Source organism: Dipodomys ordii, unplaced genomic scaffold, assembly GCF_000151885.1.
Source record: "Dipodomys ordii isolate 6190 unplaced genomic scaffold, Dord_2.0 Scaffold407, whole genome shotgun sequence".
NCBI classification, from domain to species: domain Eukaryota; kingdom Metazoa; phylum Chordata; class Mammalia; order Rodentia; family Heteromyidae; genus Dipodomys; species Dipodomys ordii.
The window spans coordinates 36,918-50,089 of NW_012267623.1; the positions used below are offsets into that span (position 1 = coordinate 36,918).

General features: G+C 37.3%; 1 pseudogene; it reads right to left on the reverse strand.

Annotated features, from left to right (window-relative positions):
* Positions 1-7,723: 7,723 nt before the first annotated feature.
* Positions 7,724-8,756, reverse strand: LOC106001779 (annotated as a pseudogene).
* Positions 8,757-13,172: the final 4,416 nt, after the last annotated feature.

Below are 13,172 nucleotides of genomic sequence, written 5' to 3' on the forward strand. Positions count from 1 at the left end.
AAAGCAGTTTATTTACACAATGCATCTTATTCAATATCACCCTTTTCATCATTCTTTCCCATCCTTTCCAAACAACCTCTTTCCTCAATTGTCTTAAGTTTTAGGACATGCATTGGATATGACTGCATTCTTAACATCTATTTCCTCCTTGCAGGTCACTCTCCATAGGGACACACACAGGGGACACAACTCCTTCCTTTAGAGACAGCTTTGGTGCCATACAGAATGCAGGGATAGAGGCAATGCCAAGTTTCCAGTCTCAGAATCAGCAAGGGCAGAAACTTTTACCCCGAAATCCATCCTGCTAGGAGAAGCTACTTAACTGTGAGTTTATGTTTGGGGCTGTTACTCTGTTCAGAGTTCCAGTGGGTGTCACTAGTGACAGCAGACTTAGTTCTCTTATTTCCTCTCTAGTATTTCTCGTAGGGGGCTTTGTGTGAGAAGTGTCAGATGTGCCATCTAATGGTCATACTGTGAAATTGCATCTTGTAAGTTTAGAGAAACTAGATTTTATGAATCCTCATTCCCTCCTCTTCTCCCATTTGCTGTCATCTCCCTTTGCATATATTACCTGTCCAAAGGAGTTGATTTTTAAACCTCCATACATACATGCATTCAATTTGTTTGCTCATACTTACCACTGGATATTTTTATTTCCCTGCTATTTACTTCTGATGTTTTTATACTGATGACGTTCATGTACTGTATTTCAGTTACAATACCACTATTGCCATCTCCTGTGCTCTCCTCTCCTTCTGGTTTCCATACCTAAACGCACAGTCCCTCTTTACATTCATTGCAGTGTCTCTTTCCATTCCTCACCTTTCTCCATTTCCCCATGTCTCCCTTCACACATGTATGCACACAAAAGTGCACACACATACATGCACACATACTATAAGTCTCCAGTGTTGTTACAAGGTATACCTACCCAGAGAGTTGGAAAGATATGAATCTTTATCTGGAACACTAAAAGATCAAATTAATATTTCTAGGGATAGGGGAATATTTGTTTCTGCCAGGAAAAAATGCTTATTTTATGCAATTACATAATTATATTTGTTTGTTTGTTTTCTATTTTCTTTTGTTTTAGGTTTCAACTATTTCTTTTTTATTGTGAAAATACTATACAGAGGGGTTATAATTACATGGGCAAGGTTATGAGTATATCCCTCCCCTACGGTATAACCCCTGTTTTCACTATATTTGTTTGTTTTTTATTGTCTTTAAGTAGTGATACAAAGGACTTGCCATTTAACAAGCAGTTAAAGAATACACTATATCTTTTTATAGTATTTTATTGTTATTGTAGAGTTGAAATATACAGGGGTTACTGTTACATGAACCAGAGAATGAATAATGAGTACAATTCTCTGTGAACCATGTTTCCTTTTCTGTCACCCTTTCCGTCTTTCCCTCCCATCTCCACCTATAATTTATCCGGTTCATTTTCCACATAGTGTCCAGTGTGTATCACTGCTGTATTTGTTCATCTTTGTTCCACATTTTGTGTGCCCTCCCTTACTCTCTCAAATACAAGTAAAACAAAAGGAAAAGAAAACAAAAACAGCAACATGTATCTTGATCAATGTCACCTCTTTTAACATTCCCATTATTCTTTGTTCATACAAAATTGTCACTCCACCTATGGGCTATGAGTAGTGACAAGACCCTACCAGAAGCATACATGTGTCAATTGTCACATATTAAATTGTGTTCTACTCTTATCATCCCTCTTAGGTGGATATTCTCTACCTCTGTCAATTAGGCCAATATCTTCCAAAAAATGTTCTGCTATGACAATGCCTATATCTAACTTGTCTAGTACAGTTGCATATGGCTATTAAGCAGTTGAAATGTAATGAATGCAACTGCAATGTATAATTTATAATTAGAGTAAAATTTAAATTTAAATGCACATATGCTGCTGGTATTGGTTATGTGAGACAGCACATTTTAACAATAATATTCATTAATATTATTATGACAATCAGTATGATAATTATTAGCATAGTCTGTCCCACAGTCCCTGGATCTCCAGGCTGCTGCTGCTAACAGTAACATCATTGTTTAACCACTGTCAATCAATTGTGAGGGGATCTGGGCCTGAAGATGGAAACCCGGGATATACAGTGTTCAGGTTGCCCATTTTTCTCTTTGAATCTCTTCAGATGGTTTTCCCAACCTTGTCACTTTATTTAATTTCTGTGCCAGCACTGTTGCTATAATTTAGCTTTTTTTCTCAAGGTTGAGCCACATCTTCACTACTAGCTTTTTGATTGTTTGTTGGAGATAAGAGTCTTACATTCCAGTGGGTCACTTGTAATCCTAGCTATTCAGAGGACTGTGATCTGAGGATTGTGGTTTGAAATTTGCTTGATCAGAAAAGTTCATGGAATTCACAAGTGGACACAGAGTTGTGGTTTAGGTGGTAGTGTTCTAGCCTTGAGCGAAAAAGCTCAGAGACAGCACCCAGGCCTTCAGTTTAGGCCTCAGACCAACAACCCTTTCCCCCACCCCCATCCCCCAAAGAAAAGATTCTTATGCATTTTTTTCTGCCTGAAGTTGGGGTTGGCTTCAAAATGCCATCCTCAGATCTCAGCATCCAGAGTAGTTTAGGATTACAGGTATAAACCACTTGTTCCCAGCTAACTTTTGAAACTTTTGTAAATATTGTAGGTATTAATGATTCTTGCAGCATGAAACAAATCTCATCTGTTACAAAGGTGAGTTTGTTAAAGGAAGTTTTCCAAATATAAATTTACTTTGAGAATTCTGTTTTTAAGTATGCAGTCATGATTATAAATTTTTACTCTTACCATATGTTTTTGAAGCTCATAAGTTTTAGTATTTTATTTTTGCAGTTGCATTTTTTGACATGATATTTTCTAATATGCCTTTTGATTTCTTCTTAGACCAACTTTAAAAATCAGATATACAGGCACTGTATGAAAAATGTAGTCTTTATTTGGCTTATGTAACTGTAACCCCTCTATAAATCATTTTTACAATAACAGTAAAAAAAATCAAATAAAATAAATGTAATGCTTTCCCCCCATTATATTTGTAAAAATTTCAGGTTTCTTTTTTCTATTGATTTGTGCTTTCATCCTTTTTCAACAATGAAAACAATTTGAGTCTTTTTTAAAAATTATTAAGTTTTAATAAATACACATAATTATTAATAAAAATAAATTTTGCATAAGAAAAATATATTATGTTGTTGATGGTGTAATGTATTTTGTGTCTTGAAGATATGATTTTTTTCAACTTGTAAATAATTAAAGATTGAATCCTTTTCATAGTTATCTTCTACGTATAGTCTGTGTTATTGAAAGTAGCATAGTAGAATATGCTATTATTTTTGTAAATCTATTTCTCCCATTCAGTCACTGCTTATTTCCAGTATTCTGAAGTTCTACTGTTTGGTTCATCTATGGTCACACTTGATCTCCTGCTAGGAGAGTAACAGATACCCGGAACAGGCATTAGTTAGTGCCCTTAGTGGACCAAATAGCAGCAGTGATGTCAGGTCCCCTCAGGAGGTCATGACAGATCTTCCCTGTTAGCGATGTTAGCTATAACATTTAAAGAGAACTTACAGCCACTTCCTACTAAAATGTATTCAAAATAGGCTCTTAATATAGAGGGAAGAGGCTACCAGGATATTTTGGCCAAGTATTGGTTCCTGTGTTTGCATGAGGGCTTCCCAGTGCTCGTGACAGGCTTCTTATGACTCTTTCTCAAGACTCTGAAGCCATTTGCCCCTGAGCCAAGTCTGTTTCCCTGTAGTCTTCTGAGCTTTGCAGCTGCTGCTGCTACAATGAAAATCTTAGGCTATCTTAGGAGTTTGTGTTTGGGGCTGTCACATTGTGCAGAGTTCCAGTGAGTGTCCAGCTCAGAGCTGTGTGTACAGGGCCATCACACTTCATAGTGTGTTTGTAGAAATATATATTCTATAACTCTTCTATTGTACTTGTCATGTCTTACAGATTTAATTAAACAGGAAATCACATATTTTAAAAGAAAATGTTCTTATATTTTGCATGTAGTGAAAACAATGATTTCCTAAGATAATTTAGGAATTATTTACCTTTACCTATAAATAAACACTTGATTTATTGGAGGAACATTAAAGCTGTGATATTTGAATGCAAACTAGGAAGTTTCTACCATCATTTTATCTATCAATTTGCCTAAAACCTAAATAAAAGGGTTTCTTTTTTAAATTCTTTTAACATAAATCAAAAACCAATTTGTGTATTGCTTAATGAGTAAGACTTATTGAAATATAAAAAAAAACAAAATGTATATTCTAAAGAGTTGTGTTGCCAAATCCTTCCTGTATGTTTTTCTTTGTGTTTATTTTGTGAACAAGCATATAATGATACTGACAAATAGAATCTATTTCCTTGGCATTAAAAAATCTGACTGAACAGATTATTTCCCTGATTATTTAAATATTCTTTTACTGTGAATGGCATGATATGTAATTGTAATGAAACTAACTAGTTCCAGAAATTTTGATTATTGTTTTTATCAGAAATTAATTCACAATCCAAAAGTGGTTCTTGTGAGAATATAGAAATAAGATTAAGTTTCAGTAAATGGCAGTATCATTTCATACTTTGGCAAAGTAGCAGGGTATAAAATTAACCCTCAAAAATCAATGGCTTTTCTGTATGCCAACAGTGAGAACACAATGGATGAAATCAGGAAAGCAACTCCTTTTGTAATTACCCTACAAAAAATAACATATCTAGGAGTTAACGAAAGAAGTGAGGGACCTCTACAATGAAAATTTAAAAATCTGAAAAAGGAAATTAAACAGAACTAAGGAAGAGGAAATACCTTCCATGCTACTGGATTGGGAAAATTAACATCAGGAATATTGCAATACTGCCAAAGGCTATCTACAAATTCAATGCGATACCTATCAATATTCCAACCTCATTCTTCAATGAAATAGAAGAAGCAACCCCAAAATTCATATGGAACAAAATAATCCTTAGAACAGAGCTGGAGGAATATCAAGTCTAAATTCCAACATTTTTCCTAAAAGGTTTCATTTGCTGAGGTAAAAAGCTCCTACAGGGTGGATTGCAAAACATTCCCTGGATACTTTCTACCTTGTTAAAATGCAGACTGTCATTCCTGGGACTAAGAAGGATCAGCTATCTTGCATTTGTACCAAGTGCTCAGTGATGATGAGTGTATTTCTGATTTGGTGGAAAAATCAGCAGCAATGCTTATATATATTTAGGTAAATGAACGTTCCACCATTATATTCACTATGTGGGTTTATCTGGGTATGCGTTTTTCAAGAAAGATTTTCCACTATTTATCAAATGTTGACTGGAAATATTTAATGTAATTTCTCATTTTTTCCATTAATATATTATGATGAAATTTTGTTGACAATATCTGGAAATACTTCCAAGTGAGCTCCAGGCGCATCACCAGTTGGCCAAGTAATGATGTTGGAAAGTTGGAAAGTTGGAAAGTAATGATGGCAGCAGACTGCCAATCCCTAACATCAGCACCACATGGGAGGCACAGTGAACATTTACTATTGCTTTCCTGCTGACCCACATATTTGCACAATGTGAAGCCATGACAAGATTAGACATCAGAACAGTGCCACTCTGAACCATTGTAAAATGGCTGGACAGAGATGAGAACAGAATCAACTACGATGTGATTATGATTAGTATTCTACAAAATGTTACAAGTATAGATAAATGTTGGGTTAACTATGCCTGTTAGAAGTTCCATACATGATGTAAAGATATTCCATTTGTTCATATACATTCCAGACCTATATTTCTCCTATGAAGATATCTCAATGAGCTCACAGCTTTCCACCTTCATCCTTTGGTTTTTCAGATGGAACTGAGAGCATCATGTAAAAGACTTTATACAATGGCAGATAAATGCACACTGGACACTGATGGACACTAGAGAATCTTCCAAGACCTACACTGTGCAATGTCATAGTTCTAGGCCTCAGAAAGGCTCATTACAACAAAGCAACCAAGGTGATAGACCTCAATACAAGACTCACTTAAGCATTAGTAATGTACTCTTGTCATTATTTTTCAAATAAAGTTACAGAGGTTGATCAGGTAGGGCTGTGAATATTGGTCCACTTGAAAAAGGCCTCAGTCCCAGATATTTGGGACCTATGAACACTATTATAAGGTTTCACCACACTCCACTGTCTTTTTTTTAGTACCCCATGCTGGTTGACAATGACGTGGAAATTGTTAATGCTCTGAATCACCCTCACAGGGTCAGGGGTATGCCAAGTGATCCAGGGAGAGGAATATGTCTACCTGGTGATGGAGATGGCCACCAAGGGATACCTCCAGATATGGATCGAAGCATCTGGCTGCATTTTTTAGAATGAAGCCAGATGGATTCTAAAGCAGATAGTAAGTACTATGCAGTACTTTCATCTGAATCAGATTACACACCTCGACCTAAAACTTGACAGCATCCTACTGTATGGAAATGGCAATGCCAAAGTGCATTGGGTTAAGCATGAGGATTGCCACAGGTCAGTTGCTCACAGAAATTGTGGTGCCTATGTGTACTGTGCCTCTGAAATAAACCTGCAAAAATATAATGGCTTTAAGGTAGCTGTCTTGTGCCTGGGCACTAGCTTGTTGTTTATGGTTAGAGGAAATTTCCCATTTAAGGGGAACGCTTCCAATCAGCTATGTGCAGAAATTGTAGAGGGCAAGTATAATATGCCATCTCACCTGACTACCAAAGGACATAATATCCTTTGGCAGCTCTGAACAATAGACCCGCAGCAGAGGCTGGATATACATCAAATCATGGTACACCCCTGGTTTGTATCTAGAATATCCACTGCCAGACCAGTTAGACCCAACAATTGTCACTAGAATGTGTGGCATGGGATACAACAAACTGCAGATCAAAACATCAGTACTGCAGAGAGCGTTTGATGATGTGATGGCCACTTGATGATTAAAGATGGCTTAGAGCCAGCAAGGGTCAATCAGGCAAAGGCTAACTCAGTGCACGTGGGTTTTTGAATACACCCAAGTGTCTCAAAGCTTTCTGCCTTCCCTCTTGAGGGAAGAGCAAATAAACCTTCCCTAATTTTATTCTTTGCCATTACCATTTCAGTTTCTGCTGACTGTGATGAGAAAGAGTGGATAGGCAGAAGTTCCTATCAACTGTCTTAACTAGGCCAGAGCCCCAGGACACAGAAGGCCAGAGACCAGAGTGCAGAGTCCAGTACTGTATCTTCTTCAGTCTGATCCAGCTAAGAGACAGTAACCAAACACTACTAAGAGCTTGATGATCAGGTAATGTTTGGTGAATAAAGAGTAGAAGCTAGAAAAGACACAACTGGATTTTCAGCTTCTGAACAGAAATAACAGTATGCTCTATAGTTGTGGAGCAGGACCACATCTTGATGGAAGTATTTTAACTTTCATTACAAATGAAAAATAAATCACATACAACATTTGATAACTATAAACTTGATAGCTGTAAACAGCTATAAATATAAATATAATATATAATAAATATATAAATTCATATATGTATAATTTATGTTTATATGTAATATTGTATAATTATAACATTACATTATAATTATTATAATTATAATTTATAATTTATATTTAAAATATAAATAAATAGCTTATGAAACAGTTTTTTCATAAATACCTAATGGTTTATCTGAAGTCGCTTGATATTTGTACTTTTATGATTGTTCTACTAGTCATTGTAGATTGTACGTAGTATAATTATCAAATTGGATTCTTCTTGACTCAGTCACTTTCATTGTAACAACACAATTTTCTTTCTTGGTAGACTTACACAATCTGCTCTACTGATTTCCCAGAACAGCAACACATGAGCACACCTGTCTCACTCAGAAGGAAGGTTTTAGTTCAGGGGTGTATCTTTGTGGGAGGACCATGTGTATGTTGAAAGCAGTAATAAACTCCAACATCCTCAGCCCCACCCTGCTGATTGCCAGTGTGAAATCTGTGCCTGATCCACTGCCACTGAACCTGTCTAAGACCCCAGGATATTGGTTGGAGATCCTATTGATCAAGAGTTGTAGAGACTGGCCTGGCTTCTACAAGAACCAAGCCAGATAGGTGTTTCCATTGCTATGCAGAAGACTCTGACTAGAACTGCAGGAGATGGAGGCTGGCTCTCCCAAGGTGAGGGTCAGAGAACCTGGATCCTGAGTCAATACAGCATCCCCACTTGACCCTAAAATAATGGGAGAAGTGAACACAGTTAATTACAAGCATCATAGGATATTTTCATAAGCATCTTTTTTATTTCATACTATAATTTTAAATTTTGTTTTATGCCTCAAAATGTTCATAAAATACACAATGCACACACACACACACACACACCACACACACACACAGAATTTGATGCTTCTAAACCATGCCTGTAAGGGACATCTATAATTTGCCAGCACCATCCCACTATCGAGTTTTAACCAGAGCACAGGTCCTTGCTCCTTCGGGAATCTTGCTCAGTCTCACAGATACATATGTCACATTTCCATCCAGGAGGACAAATCTGCACATCTCACATGTGGATACAACAAACATGGAGAGCAATGGCAACAGAGTTCGGCCCCTCCCCATCCTTTTCCTCAGCTTTAGTGTGTTCTTACCTGGGATCCAGAGCATGAGTAGCCCCAGGAGCTGATCAGGGCACCTCATTTTGAGAGTAAGGAGTCCTGGTCAGTCTAGGCAACTTAGAGCTGAGCTTTTATATTGGACTTGCAGGGAAGCTCCTCCCTAGGGAACAATATGCAAATATCCTGGTGGGTGCAGTGGTGAGAGACAAACTGTCAGGTGAGACAGAAACAGACACCAGGAGGGTGAGCCCTCTCCTGTGAGCAAATGACATTAACTGTGATCAAGGAAAGGTCAAAAGCTATATACACATAACCAGATAAGTTAAGTGAAATGAAGCCCAAGATAAGGACAGAAGTGGTTTTTTCTGAAGAGTTAAAAGTGGCTTCATTTCGAAGCAGTGGCCATTCTGCTGTTCATATTAACCCAGGGCCCACCTGAGTTCCAGGAGCTGACTTGTTTGTGCTGAAACTGCTCTGAAGTCAGACCCCACTTTGTACTATAGCTGACCTTAGACCCCCACTAACTCCAGGAGATGACTAAGCTGGCCCAAGATAAACAGACCCTGTGAGAAAACCCAGACCAGCAATGATCCCAGCTAGCAGAACAGCTTATCCAAATCCAACTAGCCAGAAAACTCCCTGCTAAACTTTAACTGCTCTGAAATGTCCAGATGGCCCTTATCACCCTGGAATGTCCTGCATCTGGTTGCTTTAACCTTGTGATTTTTGCCTTCATAAGCCTTGGAAAATTTCAGCTCAGGGCTTCCGCCTAATCTTTGCTGTGTAGGTTTAAAGGACAAAGCCTGAGCTGCAGCCCATCTGAATAAAGCTTTGCTTTTGCATTTCGGGACTTCTGACTGTGGTCTTTTTGGTGGGGGTCCTGCGATGGGGGCACATTTCTTTCTTGCTATTGTTTCTAATGGATTTACAAGGTACCATGTGATTTTTTGTTGCTTTGTATGTCCCTCCCCCACCGTATAACCCCTGTTTTCACTGCATTTGATATTGGTATAATTTGGGGAGTGGAAAGGAAAAAACAAAATGTTTAAATATGGATTCAGGTTGACCCATTGCAACAATGAGATGTACAAGACACTATGTTGAAAAACGAACTTAACAATTTAGCTGGGTTTAGGGTGAGGGGTGTGGGGTGACTGTAGTTGAGGAGGTGGGAGGGAAGGTATGGTAGGGGAAAACAAAGGAGGAGGAAACAATGCTTGATAAGAAATGTACTCATTACCTTGCTCATGTGATTGTAAAGCCTTTGTACAGAATTTTCACAATAAAAAACTTGTTAAAAAATTTACTCCATGGCTATATTGAAGTTTCCATGTGTAAAAAGGCATACCATCTTTTTACCTGTTTCCTGATTCTGTTTCAGTAGAACTCTTGTATGTACAAATGTATATTTTATTTAAGAGTTATTTTTTCAAATATTTTGGCTTAGTTCTGTCTTTTCCTTTGTAAGTTTTACACATAATCTTCCCATAATAACTAACACATTAATCTATATGGGTCCATTCTTTTTTTGTATGTTTTATTATTGTAAAGATATTGTAGAGAGGGGTACAGTTATATGAGCAAGGTAATGAGTACATTTTCAATCAAGCATTGTTGCCTCCTTTGTTTTTCCCCTACCATCCCTTCCCTCCCATCTCCACAACTACACCTCCTCACCATCCCTTCAGAAGTTGTAAAGTTCGTTTTCAACGTAATGTCTTGCACATCTCATTGTTACAATAGGTCAACCTGTATCCCTATTTAAGTATTTTGTTTTATCCCTTCCCCTCCCCAAACTAGGGAAGTGTATATACAAGATGCAGAGCACCAACATCAAATACAGTGAAAACAGGGATTATACCACGGGGGAGGCACATACAAAGAAACAAAAAACATCACGGGTCCCTATCTTGGGGTTCATTTCACTTACCATCATCTCATATGGTCATATGTACATAGCTTTTTTCCTTGTCTGCTTTTCCTTGACATAAGCTAGTTATGGGTCCATTCTATGACCAAATGGGTAGAGGCACCCTGGAGATTTATTTTCTCTGTAGTTTCAGCATTAGAAGGATACACTATAAACTAGAAGGATATAAATTTAGAATCACCTTCCATGGCTGTTATTCTTTACCATGACATAGCATCCTGGGGTTTTTTTCAGGAATAATCTATGGACAAATGAGATAGTGAGATATAGTCTTCCATTAGATGGTAGTAGCCTCTGAATTCGAATTCTACCACCATGTTTAGCATTCAAAGGCCTCAAAATCGTCGGTGCCAATCCTCCCTAGGTCTCACTGGAGAGACTTCAGTGTCACTGGACTTAGAGCTCTAGAGATTCCGTTAGTCTTTCTTGTGTTATACTTTCTGTTTAGTCATTGTTTATGAGCTATAATAAAGGTAAAATTGTCCTAAATTTTAAAAGACAGAGGAAGAAGAAAGGAAAGGCAAAGGAAGTTAATCAACTAAAAGCTACAAGTCCATACCTAAATGATCACAAACAACACCATACTAAAGCTACCAGCATGACTATGTTTATTGCAGCATTGTTTACCATAGTTAAGATATGGAACCAACCCAGATGCCCCTCAGTAGATGAATAGACCAAGAAAATGTGGTATATATACACAACTGAATTGTATGCCTCCATCAGAAAGAATGACATTGCCCCATTTGTTAGGGAATGGAAAGACTTGGAAAAAATTATATTAAGTAAGTAATCCAGGTCCAAAGAACCATAGGTCCCATATTTTCCCTTATTTGTAATAACTAGTAAATGTCTGAGTCAAGTAGAATAGGTCAGATAAGTTGATGTTAGGGAAATGAACCCCAAGATAAGTATTCAAATGGTTTTTTTTCTATCATGCAATTGTTTCCAACATATTTATAAGATGATTTCTATGTTGCTTTGTATGTCCCTTCCCCACAGTATAACCCCTGCTTTCACTGTATTTGATGTTGGTATAATTTGTGGAGGGAAGGGAAAAAACAAATCATTTAAATAGGGATACAGGTGGACCCGTTTCAACAATGAGATGTACAAGTCTTTATATCAAAAAAAGAACTTTACAACTTTGTGTGGGGGAGGATCGGGTAGGGGGTAGGGGGGAGTATGGGTAGGGATGGGAAGGGGAAATAAAGGAGGAGGCAACAATGTTTGATAAGAAATGTACTCATCTTTCCCATGTAATTGTAACCCCTCTGTATGGTATTTTCATTAAAAAAAGCTACAAGTCCAAAGGCTATAAGTTTGCCAAAACCTTCCTGAAAGCTTGTTGAAATATTAAAGCCTGATTAGCAACCAATACATAATTTAGGAATATTAGTAATAACTAATTTCTGGACTGTTAACAGCAATCAATCCATAAACAAGTACTTTTTAACTCTGTATATGAAATCTAACCTGTTTTACTTTTAGCTAATATGGAATCATTTCAAGGAATGTTTGTAAAGCCTTACTGAAATGCTCTAGGTGTTAATATCATGTGAAACATATTCCCACTGCTATTCAGCCTTGCCACTGGTGGATACAGGAACTTGTCCTAGGACCTGATATTTTTCTTTTGTGTATGTGTCATGAGTCAATGAACTATTCAATTTCACAGAAACTAAAGTCTTAAGATCTTTCGAGCCAGTATTTATAAAGAGCTTTTTTACTCAAAAAGATTTCTTTTTTTTAGCTGTTTTTTTTTTTTGTGTGTGTGTGTGTGTGTGAAAACACCGTACGGAGAAGTTACAATTACATGGGCAAGATGAGTACATTTCTTATCAAGCTTTGTTGCTTCCTTCTTTGTTTCCCCTTACCATCCCTCCATCTCCCCTGCCCCGCAAACCGGGCCAAAGTTGTAAAGTTCGCTTTTCAACATAACGTCTCTACATCTCATTGTTGCAATGGGTCCACCTGTGTCCCTATTTAAACGATTTGTTTTTTCCCTTCCTCTCCACAAATTATACCAACATCCAATACACTGAAAGCAGGGGTTATACCGTGGAGGAGGGACACACAAAGCAACAAAAAAAATCATCTTATAAATTTCAAAACGATTTCTTTATTGAGATTAAGTAACTTACATAAATTTCACAGGACTGTGGCATAGTTATACTTATCTAAAGTTATAAATACATTTTATCCTTCATAATGATTATCATCATCATTTTAATCTATGAAGTTTATGAGCTCTACAAACATTAATATTAAACTATTTCTTCCAGATCAGGTGATATGATAAAGAGCTTTAACAAGTAGTATATTGGCCTCTTGAGTAGCTAGGATTATAAGCGTGAGCCACCAGGGCCTATCTTAGTAACAGGTTCTTAAAAGCATTTTCATTGAAGGGATGGACATGGTAATTCATGCCTGCAATCCCAACTAAACTGGAGGCATAGATTTTTTTTAAATTATTTTTGGGGTCCAGTCACGGGGCCTGAACTCTGGGCCTGAGTGCTGTCACTCAGCTCTTCAGCTCAAGGCTAGTGCTCTACCACTTGAGCCACAGCGCCACTTCCAGCTTTTTTC